This window comes from Balaenoptera physalus, assembly GCF_965194825.1.
Source record: "Balaenoptera physalus genome assembly, chromosome: 20".
In the NCBI taxonomy this organism is placed as follows: domain Eukaryota; kingdom Metazoa; phylum Chordata; class Mammalia; order Artiodactyla; family Balaenopteridae; genus Balaenoptera; species Balaenoptera physalus.
Genome location: NC_138901.1, coordinates 8,547,262 through 8,559,723, shown reverse-complemented (window position 1 = coordinate 8,559,723; position 12,462 = coordinate 8,547,262).

Below are 12,462 nucleotides of genomic sequence, written 5' to 3'. Positions count from 1 at the left end.
GAGTTGAGTTCCAAGTACGGAGGTACGAAAGCATACAAAGATGGCCCCTCAGTGAGAACACAGGAGAGGAGGTTCAAGGATGGAGCTTGGGTTGGACCAAATACTCTTTGATAATTTTTTCACTTCCATGACCTTTTCCTTTTTCTTATTATATTATCTGAATATCAATGAGGTCCCAAACAGGAAATAGAAAACACTCCAGGTATTAAAACTGGAGTGCATTTAATGTAGGGAAGGTTGGGAAAGGCAGTCACAGTTTGCCGTCTTTCCCCCTGCACCGTCGCATACGAACAGGCCTTGAGCCTGGAACGTGTCCTCACAGAGAGATAAAGAGCCTGTGAGGGCATCTCCCTTTGTATGGGAATATCTTTCTCTGCTCTGGGTTTGGTTGTACTTCTTTGCTCTGCTTAAGCGGGTCCGCCATACGGCACGTGGCCAACCCCACTGTCAGATCCGCTCCTGGCGGGGAGGGGCTGGGGTCCCTCACTTGCAGCACAAGAGGGGTGCTTGCAGACCATCGCCCTGCGCCGGCTGTGGGGCGAGACCCACTGGCCATGGGGGACCAACACACTTGAAGCTGATCTTGCCTCCTCATCTCCGTGCACCTGGTGCCCGCGTAAGTCGTGCCTTTCTTGGCGACCCTGACAGCTGCAAACCCTGGGGCTGCTGCTGTTGGTGGCAGATCCCCCAGCAGGGAGCTCCCTCCCCTGCAGGTGCAACAGGCGCCACGTGCTCCAGAGTCAATGTTTGCACAGATGTCAGAGGAGCTGAGGATCTAACCGGGGCAGTGAGGCGACCTAGAAGTTGGCATTGATAGGAAGTTGCTACCACCCTTAGGGCTGCAGGGTCGAAGGGCAGACGTGGAGCTACAGGACCTCAGGACTGAGATCACTGGTGGGGCCACTGGGAGAAGACACAGCCCCTGCGGAGGCGCCACCCAGGGCAGAGGAAGAGGGAGGAGCCCTCAGGTATTCCCATCCTCCCGTTTCCCTCCGGTGTCCCCCATGGCCTGAAACCAGTCAGAAGCCCAGGGACATGGAAGCCCAGGAAACAGCCTGCAGGGCTCAGACCCCCGGACCTCAGCCACAGAAGGCGAGGAGCGGATGTGAGTGCACACAGGTCCAGGACTGACCAGGTCATACATACATACTCAGGACAAAACTCAAAAGGTATCAGGACAAGGATAGTTTCCTTTGGCTGTTGTAACGAATTACACAAACCTGGTGGCTTAACGCAACACACAGTTCCGGAGATCAGAAATCCAAGATCAGTTTCACTGAGCTGGAATCAAGGAGTTGGCAGGGCTGCACTCCCTCTGGAGCCTCTAGAGGAGACTGTTTCCTTGCCTCTGCTGGCTTCTAGAGCTGCATCCCTTGGCTTGCATCTTCTCCATCTTTAAAGCCAGCAGGGTAGAATCTTCCAATTTTTCTCTGCTGAGGTTCTCACATCACCTTCTCTTTCCCTTATGGTCAAATCTCCCTCTGCCTGCCTCTTATAAGGATGCTTATGATTACATTTAAGTCCCAACGAGAGCATCCAGTATAATCTTCCCTTCGTAAGATCCTTAACTTAATCACAGCAGCCAAATCGCCTTTGCCATAAAAGGTCACATCCATAGGATCCAGGGAAGAGGAGCAGGATATCTTTGGGGGCCATTATTCAGCCGTTCACAGGTACAAAATTGTACAGCCTCCGTAATACTTATCTGTTTCTGTATAACAAATTATGCCCAAATTCAGCAGCTCAAAACAATGAACATTTATTATCTCACACGATTTCTGTGGGTCAGAGATTTTGGAGTAGCTTAGCTGGGTGGGTCTGGCTCAGGGTCTCTCGTGAAGTTGCGGTCAAGCTGTCAGCCAGGGCTGCAGTCATCTGAAGGCTTGACCCGGCTGGAGAGTGCACTCCAGGGTGGCTCCCTCATGTGGCTTCCGGCAGGAGACCTCAGGTCCTCACCGTGCTGGCCTCGGCATAAGGCTGCTTGAGTGTCCTCACAACATGGCGGCTGGCTGGCTTCCCCAGACTGAGTGTTCTGAGTGAGAAAATGGGCTGGACACCAAGATGCCTTCATGACCTAGCCTGTATCAGTTTGCCAGGGTTGCCGTGACAAAGCACCACAGGTTGGGTGGCGTGAACCACAGAAATATTTTTTTCACAATTCTGGAGGCTAGATATCTGAGGTGAGCGAGTCAGCAGGGTTAGTTCCTCATGAGGCTTCTCTCCTTGGGTGGCCAACAGCCACCTTCTGTGCGTGTCTGTGTCCAGATTTCCTCTTCTTATAAGGACACCAGTCCTATTGGATTAGGGCCCACCCATATGGCCTCATAGGACCTTAATTGCCACTTTAAAGGCCCTCTCTCCAAATACAGTCACATTCTGAGACACTTAGGACTTCAACATGTGCACTTGCGAGGGGACACAATTCAGCCCACAGCACAGCCTCAGGAGTGATATACCTTCTGCTGTATCCTCTTGGTCACACAGACAATCCCGCTACAGTGAGGGAGGTGGGAAATACTAGGAGCTGGGGCTCATTGGCGGCTGTCTTGGAGGCCTCTCCCTTCACTCCAAGGGGAATTCTTGTTATTTATTTATTTATTTATTTTGGCTGCACTGGGTCTTAGTTGAGGTATGCAGGATCTTTGTTGAGTCATGTTTAGTTGCTGCATGCGGGCTTCTCAGTTGTGGCATGCAAACCCCCAGTTGTGGCATGCATGTGGGATCTAGTTCCCCGACCAGGGATCGAACCCGGGGCCCTGCATTGGGAGCAGAGTCTTACCCACTGGACCACCAGGGAAGTCCCCTTATTTGTTCTGGTATGTGTCTCTAGGGATATCCTACATAGGTACAGCTGTGTGTGTGTATATATGTATGTATGTATATATATAAACACACAAGTGTTTATATATATAAATATATATGTATACGTATATACACACACATATATATACAAATATATATATATATAAACAAATGAAGCGCATAAACCTGTTGTTCTGCTGCCCGCTTTCTTCACTTAGCCAGGCCGTGAAGAGCTGCCTGATTCCTTGCTATATTCCACTGTGTGAATTGCTGCCATTTATTTAACCAGTCCTCTGGATGTTTATGTCGTTTCCAATATTTTGCCACGGCACATGATGCCGCAACAAATATTCATGTACTTGTGTCGTTCCTGGTGCGTGCCAGTGTGTTTATAGGATAAATGCCTGTTGTGGAATTGCTGGGTCAAAGGCCACGAGCCTGTGATAGATGTTGTCTGGTCACCAAGTTGCTTTCTTGGAGGTGTTCCCATTTATACTCCTGTGAACAATGTACGAGGGGCCTGATTCCCCACAGCCTGGCTGACTGACACGGGCTGCCATCAACCCTGTTCCTCTTGCCAGTCTGATGGGTACAAAATAATATCCTGGTGTAGCTTTTTTTTTTTTTTACACAATTGCGGTAAAATTCACATGACATAAAATTAACCATTAAAGGGACTCCCTGGTTGTCCAGTGGTTAGGACTCCACGCTTCCACTGTATGGGGCACAGGTTCAATCCCTGGTCGGGGAACTAGGATCCCGCAAGCCACACGGCACGACCAAAAAAAATTAACTGTTAAAAAAAATACTTTACTTTTTAGAGTAGTTTTAGGTCCACAGCAAAATAGAGCAGAAGGTCCAGATATTTCCCATAAACGCTCTGCCTTGACTCACGCACAGCCTCCCCCATTATCAACCTCCCCCATCAGAGTGGCACATTTATGACAATGAATGAACTTCCACTGACACACCATAATCACCCAGAGTCCATCGTTCACATTACGGTTCACTTTTGGTGTTGTACATTCTATGGGTTTGGACAAATGTTTACCAATATTTTCCTATCCCATCACAGCTATTGCAGAGATCTTGAAATATCACTTACACTTATCACTATTAAAAATTATAGTGGTTATTAGGACTTCCACTGGCTCATGCTTTAATGTGCTAGTAAAAAAAAGTACATAGCTTTCTACTGTTTTTTTAATATTTTGATAAGTAGATTTCAATACAGTTGGAAGTTGCCTGCTTCATGGGGCATTGGTAGTCAATAGTTCATTTCTACTATCCCTCAGTATGGGTCCAGGTGCCCATCTACCTACCAGCACCCCCTCTCTCTCTGTGGGCATGATGCCCAAGAAACTCAACTCACCTTCCACCACCCTCACCCCTTGACTCACCCACTCCATTTTCCCTTTACCTTTTCCCCTTGCCTACCAGAAAACTCCTACTCATCCTTCAAAACCCAGCTCACATATGATTGATGATCCCCCCCAAACAGTGTTGGTCACTCCCATGACTCCTCTGTGGGCACACCGTCCGACACCTACAGAATAAATGTTATAAATGTATAGAGTTGGTTGTATAGAAAATTAACATAATACAGCCTGCAGTAGGCAAATAATCTGCTCTTCCCCTTTCCCAAATAAATGTGCCCTCTTTGATTCATTCATCACTCATTTGGAATTTGGAGGAAATAAGAGAAGGCTAGACAGGCTCCTTTAGCACTGTCCATAATAAATGACTTAACCTTTCTAATCTCCATGTGTAAAATCAGAGTCATAACCCTCTGCACAGAGGTGGTGTGAGGATTAAAAGGGATAATGTGTTCAGAGTGCCTGGTACGTAGTAAGTGCTCAATAAACAGGAGTTGTTATTAATCCTACAAGACAGCAAGAAGTCATTGGCAAAAAAGTGAAATAAATGAGTTATGAGGGAGTTCACAGGAAGGAGAAATAGCCTCCAACAGAGGGATAGGAAGATACGGGAATAGATGTTTGGATCTGGAAGGTGCCTGGTGGAAACCGCAAGGCTGTCTCCTGTGAAAGCACTCTGCAGGGTTTGGGCTGGTGCATAGGGTACCACCGAGTGGAAGCAGAATTAACTTTCCATCCTTCTCTCATACATGATGGAAATGCTGATTGCAAATTGTCTCTTCCCGTTCACTCCAGCAAGAAATTTGACTAGGCAAATTCTATTTTGTGAGTTATGTTGCTGTGCGTATTTTAGAAGTTCCTGAAAAATCATCCAAAAATCTATAATTCAGTCTTTTCCCATAGTAAGACAGAGCTTGACCCCAGTTAGTCTAAATTAGAGCTGGTTTTGGAGGACGGAAGCCAGCAGCCACCTATAGGGACCACCTGCTGTCCCTGTTCTCTCCTCGGAGATTATCTGGAGAACACGTGCGGTGATGTCAACCTCCCTCCAAGTGTGGATGCTACGACTCCGTGCAAAGCACCAGTTTCTCCAGATAAATGGCTGTTCCTAAGGCTTAATGAATTGTTTTCATTCCTTTTACAAATTTCTGCCAGCCACGATTCCAGGTACAGGGATGTAAAGGTGTTGGCGGTTTGGACCTTGCCTCCTGGGTTGGCGGTCTGTGACTGCATCAGTCCCCAGTCTGAGCACCCTTCCCCCTCCACCCCTCCTGCCTACTGCCTGCCCCTGCATTTCCTACCCCCGCTCCAGGGGGCGGGAAGCTGCAGCAATCCTGGGGCTCGTTGGGCAGAGGAAAGTGGTGCTTGAGAGCACCAATCAGCAGCCTGCTTCTAGTCCTGGCCTCTGCCCCGTGCCTCAGTTTCCCCATCTGTAAAATGGAGACAAGGTAGTTGTGAGCATTTCATGAATTAAAAATTATAAAGTTCTAAGAGCTGTGTCCTGCCCAGAGGAAGCTCTCCCTAAATGTTTGTTAAATTACATTCATTCAGTCATCATTTATCTATTATGACCCCATTCTTTCATTATTACTTTTTCTCGTATTATTCATTCAGTTATTCTTCTTCATTCATCCCACAGGCCCTGAGCGTGACTTCAATACTGGGGACACGAGGACGAACAGAGTGGATGTGGCTTCTCTCCGGGGAGCACGATCAAGGCCACTCCAGACCCATTCCATCTGCCCCATCCTGAACCCTGGAGAATGCCAGGCCTGGCTGAGGTTAAGTGACAGCCCAGGTTTCACAGCCGGCAGATGGCAGAGGAGGATCTGATCCTTGGTGCGTCCACCTTGTTAGGCCCCCAGACCCCTGCAGCCACACACCCAGCACTTCCTGGGTTTTGGCAGGAGGCCTCTGAGTGCATCTGACACATTCCTGGCAAGTGGCAGCAGGAGGGAGCTTCCCTCTGACAGATGGCACCCAGCCCAGCGCCTGGGCGCCTCCCAGCCCACCTGTAGGGCTCCGAGATGTCCTAGGCCCCATCTGGGCTGCTAGCGGGGCATGGAAACCCTGGAAAGGAACACGGTCACAGGGAGGCTGGCCTGGCTCAGCTCCTGGAGTCTGTCCTCGGCTCCTGGTCCCAGAGATGCAGCTGGGAAAGTTATCCACACGCACACTTCTGGAGCAGCCCCGCTGGGCAGGCGTTAATGGCAGAAACACTTGACGGTGTCGGGATGATTAGCCGCCCTCCCTTTGGTATTCAGCGCTGTAACTGCCTTGCAGAATCTTCCCTCCATGGAGAGCAGGGGAGCCAACATCTATCAGAATCCCCCAAATCCCCAACAAGTGGCAGTCCTCATGGGGGTCCCTTGCTCCCAAATCCCTCCCCCCTGAGCTTGCTGAAGTCCCAGGTTTCCTGCAGACCCTTGTCCTGGGTGGATGGGAATGCTCTGGGCAGGCAAAGCTGCTCAAACTCTGAGTCGTGTGGGTGGGGAGCGTGTTCAGGCCCTTCCTGGGAGTCCAGTTTGAGGGCAAGGAGGGGAGAGCCTGCAGGCCCTGGGGCTCAGAAGTAGAAGGGCGAAAAGGTCAAGGTTGGAGACTGTGGGTGTGGTGGTCAGGCCTGCTGGCCCTGGCCTGTCCTTAGTGTGGGAGCCTCTGAGTCTTGGCTGCATTTCGGGGGCCTGAGGAACACCCATCACCTGGAATGTCAAGGGTTTGAGCACTATCTTACTTCTCTTCGTACTGACCTGGGGAGGCAGACAATCTAATGATCCCATTTTACAGATGGGGAAAATGAGGCTTAGAAAGGAAGCAATCATCCCAAGGTGACACAGCTGGAATGCAGCAGGGGCAGGGCTGGACCTGTGCTCTGCTCCCTCGCCCTCAACGCCCTGTCAATGGGCTGTGCTGGGCCCACAGAAGAAACAGGGAGTGTTCTTTGCTCCCCAGAAGCTTCCGCTCATGTGTTCAGCTTGGGACAAGCATTACGTTTCCAGAGACTAAGGTAAGATAATATTTAAGAAAGGAATGGGGAGGGAAAGGCAGAGGCTGTAGAAGCTCAGAAGAGGGCAGCTCCCAGGAAGGGGGAACTTGAGTTGGCCTTGAAGGCTGGGCAGAGGTCAGGAAGACAGAACTAGAAGGACATGGAGTGTTAAGGGGCAGTTTGAAGAATAAAGGGTTCAGATCTGGGAGCTGAGGGGAACAAAGGGACGTAAAGTCAGAGGGGTGCCCTGGGGACTCGCTGGGACAATTACATCCAGATTTCAAGCCTGGGCACTGGTCAGGCAGAGCTGGGGGCCTCAGGCAGAGGCTGGACTCGGGAACGGGGAGGGGGTGGAAGACAGGGTCCTTGGTCCCCTTCACCCCTGTAGAGGGTTGAATAGTGAGTGTCCCCCTAAAATTTGTGTTCACTCGGAGCCTCAGAAAATGACTGTTATGAAATGAATTGCATCCCCTCGAAATTCCTATGTTGGGGCCATAACTCCCAATGTGACTGTTTTGGAGATGGGGCATTTAGGCAGGTAATTAAGGTTAAATGAGGTCATAAAGGTGGGGCCTCATCTATTAGAATTAGTGTCCTTTAAGAAGAGGAGGATACATCAGAGTACTCTCTGCACGCACAGAGGAAAAGTCACGTCAGGACACAGCTAGAAGGCAGCCGTCTATGGGCCAGGAAGAGAGGTCTCACCAGAAACCAACTTTCGTGGCACCTTGATCTCAGACTTCCGTCCTCCAGAAATGCAAGAATATAAATTTCTGTGGTTTAAGCCACCCAGCCTATGGTATTCTGTTATGGCACCCCAAGCTGACTAATACAGTGATCTTATTTGGAAACAGAGTCTTTGCAGATGTAATTAAGTTTCAGATGAGGCTCACCTGGATTAAAGTGGGCCCTAATCCAATATGACTGATGTCTTTATAACAAGAGGAGAGGGCACAGACAGACCGACAGAGGTAGAAGGTCATGTGACAACAGAGGCAGAGATTGGAGTGATGCTGCCACAAGCCAAGGATGCCAAGAAGTGCCGGCCGCCACCAGAAGCTAGGAGAGAGGAATGGGGCAGATTCCCCACCAGCCCCCAAAGGAACCAACTCTGATGACACCTTGATGTCAGACCTCTGGCCTCCAGAACTGTGAGAGAGTAGATTTCTACTGTGTTAAGCCCCCCAGTTCATGGCGCTCTGTTATGGCAGCCCCAGGAAATGAATACAGCCTCCTTATCCGTATCGTATGTCACAGCGTGAAGCTTTCGCCAGCAGTGTTGGCTACAAGAGGGGTCTGCTTGTCCTATGGACACTCTGCTCTGAAGGATGAGCCCATCCAGGGCAAACTGGACTCACAGCTCAGAGTACAGGATGTCTGTGGAGTGGAGTGGGGTGCGCTGGGGGGGGGGGTAACAGGAGGCCTCCCCTGGGTGCTGGCAGAGACGGCTTGTTCCCCTGGCCATGCAGAGTCTCTGCCCTCTGGACATCGCTCTCCTAAGCTCAGGTACCAGTCTTGAGAGCCATTGGAGATGAGACTTGATTCTGGAAGAGGGGTCAGCGGGAGCTGTAGATCTGGGAGCCACCCACATACAGGCAGAATGCAGGATTCTGTCCCCCTCCAGGGCCTCAGTTCCTGCGGGAAGGATTTCTGTTTTGAGATCCAGTAAAAATGAGAGCTGTCTCGGATCTTTCTTGGCCTGTGACGCTCCTGCCGCTGGGTACATCTTTCTGTACATTTTCATTAAGAAATGTAGGAACTTAATCAGCACTGATTTCAGCATGATTTAAAGCACTCCAGATTCTTGCAATTTTGATTGATGTGCATTTGTATATGTTAAAAATTAGTGAGATCAGTAGATGCACATTCCTGGCATGTAAATAAAAGCAGAATACACATTATTTTATCTAAATTTCTGTTTGTGGACTGGGTCTGCATATTTTGATTTTTGATCTCTGTACCTCCTTCCAAGATGCTAAAATTCCAGAATTGGTTTAGCTGTAGCCCAAGTTTGGGTGAATGCTTTTATTCAGGGGTCTTTCTGAGGCCACTGCTCGGAACACTGATTCTGGAAGAATACACCCAATGACAGCAGGACATGCAACGCCCCAGGCAAAGACTGGCCTGGGTCTGTGTTCACCAGTTAGTGCCCAGAAAACAGTTCCGATGAGAAATGGCAAACCGGATTTCCAGACAAACATTGGCATACAATAGCTTCATAATACAAAGCACTCTGATTTAATCAGCGTACATTTTCACAGTTACTTCTGCACAGTACGTCACCTCAGCTTCTTTGGACATAGCCTACTCCAGCCCATCACCTAGCATATGGGCACTTGAAGACAAGCAGTCAGTGATGGGCAGGAAATAATTGATGGGGACTAAGCAGCTGGCTGGGGCCTCTGCCATCAGAACACCTGAGGGTCCCCCTCCCCCCATCAAGGAGTAAAGACCACTAGCTAGGACAGGACAGACCCCAATAAAGTACCTAAATGCCACTGTTGGTGGGGTAGGTAAGTATGGTCCCAGGGAGGGAGCCTGGGGCCAGGAGGAACAATATGAAGGTCAGAAAAGGTCTTTGGGGGTTTTCTGAGCAACCTGATAACCCAGTTGCTAGAATAGACCAGGCCTGGTGAATCTGATGACATGGACCCCTTGCTCTAAACATCAGCTACCTGGCTTCTGGATGGTTCGATCTCCCCTTGGCCAGTGCTTACCCTCAGTCCAGCTGGCCAACGGCACCCCAACCCAGCCTCCTTCCCAGGCCAGGTTCACGGGAGGACCCTGTGCTGGGTTGGATGCTCTACTGTCACCAACTTGAAATACTTAATAATTTTTGAACAAGGAGCCCCATATTTTGATTTTGCACGGGGGGCCAGAAATTATGTAGCTGGCCCTGCTCCTTCTATATCGGAAATTTCTGTTCTCTTGTCTGTCTCTTCTTCTGGACTACAGACGCATAACCCTCTCAGTCTGTTTTATTGACACCTGTGTTCCCAGAAAGGACCTGCTCTATAAGAGGGACCTATAAGTGTGGTTGGATAGATAAGGTTTCTAAGCAGCAGCATGTGACCAGCAGACTGGTCAGGTGGGCCCAAAGCCAGCGCTCTCCCCGCATTCGGGGCCCGAGAAGAACCCCAATTCTAGCTGCAGGCCAGCGCCACAAACCATTAGCTGATCTGGGGGGGCTGCATTTCATGGGCTGCGAGTGAGTGTCTGCTTCTGAAGTTCACTCCTGGGGAAGAACTTAACAGCTGGGGTGGCATTTAAATGTCCTAAAATCGCTGCTAGGAGTTTAGTCTAGGGTAGATTTTCATGCATGCAAATGAAATGTGTCTTTGCTTATGTAGAGAGCTTGGCAGGAAAATATTTGGGGAGCAAACTGGGGTGGGCGTGTGGGCAAGAAATGGAGCAGATCCAAATAGAAGGGGCAGCTGTGTGTCCCTTCCTTCGGCAGATGGGGAGGGTCTTTTCTGTTCAGGCAAAGCAGGTGAAGGTAATAAACCTGTGCTCTGCTGGGCCTTGTGTGCCAGGTGCCAACAATAAGGTACACACAAGAATAAATTCTTAATTTTGGCACTTTAATTTCATCCTTTCCTCCTGAAGCTCCAGACTGAGCAGCTGTTTAGCAGGAAAGAAAATTCAGAGCAGGGCAATAAAGAAAATTCGGGGACGGGAGCAGCTACCAGCGTGTAACTGTATTAACCATGTTTCTAGTTTCTGTAAACTCGGTGTCTTCACATGCATATGCTGGACCCATCTTGTTCTGGACAACTCAACAATATGCCCGGGTCACGTTACCTTGGCCTCCTGCTCCCTCACCTGTTTCCACCCCACCCCCCTTCTTACTCTCCACCCTGCACCTCCCCCCAAATCAGAAGGAGTCCTCCTCCCTGAGGGCCACGCTTTTCCAATTCAAACCAACCCGTTCAAGAGTCCACAGCCCAACCACCTTCCTTATCAGGCTCTCAACGCTCCTGGCCCTAATCACCCCAGCGCCAGCCCCTATGCCCCAGGCCCAGCTGAAATTACTCAAAGTAGCCAATCTTAAGCCTGCTCACCCTGCCTCGCCCCCTCCTCTCCGTGGAAACCACAATAAAGACTCTTGTTCACAGTTCCCTCCTCTGGATCTGCCTCCTGACTGACCCTGCTGCTTCCCCACGTGACTCCTGGGGAATGCTGTGTACCGCTCTCTTGGGAACCGTGAGTAATTAACTATCTTTTCAGTGTCAGTCATCTCCTGATCTCTTGTCCTTACCATACCTCAGATTTTCTATTAATACACTCTTTTATTTGTTTAATTTTTTAATTTTATTTTTTAATTTTTATTTTTTCACAGTCCAAGATCAGCCCTCAGAGGTTTACTTGAAGGATGATTATTATTTCTTTTTTTAAAATTTTTATTGGAGTATAGTTTATTTACAATGTTGTGTTGGTTTCAGGTGTACAGCAAAGTGAATCAGTTATACATATACATATAGCCACTCTTTTTCAGATTCTTTTCCTGTATAGGCCATTACAGAGTACTGAGATTTCCCTGGGCTATACAATAGGTCCTTATTAGTTATCTATTTTCTATACAGTAGTGTGTATATGTCAATCCCAATCTCCCAATTTATCCCTCCCCCTCTTACCTCCAGTAACCATAAGTTTGTTTTCTACATCGGTGACTCTGTTTCTGCTTTGTAAATAAGTTCATTTGTACCCCTTTTGTAGATTCCACGTATAAGCGATATCATATGGTATTTGTCTTTCTCGGACTTACTTCACTCAGTATGACAACCTCAAAGTCCATCCATGTTGCTGCAAATGGCGTCATTTTGTTCTTTTTTATGGACAATATTCCACTGCATATATGTACCACATCGTTATCCATTCCTCTGTTGATGGACATTTAGGTTGCTTCCATGTTCTGGCTATTGTGAATAGTGCTGCAATGAAATTACACTCTATTTTATTTTTATTTATTTTATTTTTATTTACTTTTGGCTGCATTGGGTCTTCGTTGCTGCACGCAGGCTTCCTCTGGTTGCGGTGATTGGGGGCTACTCTTAGTTGCGGTGCACGGGCGGTGACTTCTCCTGTTGCAGAGCACAGGCTCTACATGCGTGGGCTTCAGTAGTTGTGGCACACAGGTTCAGTAGTTGTGGCTCGCGGGCTCTAGAGCGCGGGCTCAGTAGTTGTGATGCACGGGCTTAGTTGGTCTGTGGCATATGGGATCTTCCCGGACCGGGGCTCGAACCCCTGTCCCCTGCATTGGCAGGCGGATTCTTAACCACTGTGCCACCAGGAAAGCCCTAC